The sequence below is a fragment of the Cyprinodon variegatus genome, unplaced genomic scaffold, assembly GCF_000732505.1.
Source record: "Cyprinodon variegatus isolate N-32 unplaced genomic scaffold, C_variegatus-1.0 Scaffold720, whole genome shotgun sequence".
NCBI classification, from domain to species: Eukaryota; Metazoa; Chordata; class Actinopteri; order Cyprinodontiformes; family Cyprinodontidae; genus Cyprinodon; species Cyprinodon variegatus.
In genome coordinates this window covers 371,607-372,974 of record NW_015151173.1, presented here as the reverse complement: position 1 = coordinate 372,974, position 1,368 = coordinate 371,607, and positions in this window count along the sequence as shown.

Here is a 1,368-nt window from a genome sequence, read left to right as displayed (position 1 = left end):
CACGTTAGCAGTTTGAAGAACACCTGCTTGCTGCTGATGATTTCCTTTAGCTAACCAATGAGTGTTTGCGTTATATGACTCATCCAATCACACTAGTTTTCACTAGATGTGGGTGGAGCCAATGATCTGCATTGGATGGAGCACATGACAACAAAAGCCGAACATAAAGCCGAAGCTAAGAGTAACGAGTAACGTTTGTTTTAAAAATGTAAGGAATAGAAAGTACAGATACTGGTGTGAAAATTTAAAAAGTAGAAGTGAGAAGTAGGAAGAAAAATAAGTAATGGAGTAAAATATAGATACCTAAAAAGTGTACTTAAGTACAGTAAGAAAGTATTTGTACTTCGTTACCTGACACCTTTGCTCAACAGAACCCAGAATTCCACAGCGTAGAATTCCACAGCGTTCATCAGTTTTTACATTCCTGGATGCACTGCAGCGACCCTCAGCTTCCCAGAGAGAACCCATTAAGCCAGGCGTACACTGTGCAATTTTTTATTTTTTTTTTTGCCCTTTTCAGGCTGATTTTCCAGTCATGAGAGAATTTTTCAATCTTGCCGACTTTCAGCCTGATCGTTCCTCATGTAGAGTACACGGAGGAACAAGGGGCGATCAGCCTCTCACGACCACCTCCCGATCAGGAATCGGGAGGTGAAAATCAAACATGTTTCAAAGGGTTCTTCTTCCTCGCAGTCGAAAACACAATAGCATGGTGGGGATGCAATGAGTGAAATGAAGTTCTTTCTGTAAAGTTTACGAACTGTAGTAACCACGTTTGCTCAGCCATGTCTTTGTCCAAAAACGTCTTTTTTTTTTTTAGGGCTTTCAGTACTGAAATTGCCAAGGCAGCGCGTGTATATATAAAAACGCTAAATGTAGGTAACCGGTTGTTCACTTGGAGCAGCACCAATATGTTGCCTTTATTATCAGACTTATAAAGAGTAACAGGAAGGGTCAGAAGTTCACACACGATGAAGCACGTCGGTTCCTTGTGTAATTTTTTTGCAGGTGATGATCAGTCACCTGCAGCAGCATAGCTGGATAAGACCAGACTCTGGGAGAAACATTTGCTCTCTCCGTTTGAAGTTAAAACAAGAACCTTCCTAGCAGGCCAAATGGCTGGAAGTTAATACAAATAAAATGATATTTACATTTTTCAAACAAATACTATCTTCAAAAAAAGTCCAAAAGCAGTAAATGAAAATACAGTGAGGAAAATAAGTTTTTGAACACCCTGCTATTTTGCAAGTTCTCCCACTTCATGAAGGGGTCTGAAATTGTCATATTATCTATCTATCTATCTATCTATCTATCTATCTATCTATCTATCTATCTATCTATCTATCTATCTATCTATCTATCTATCTA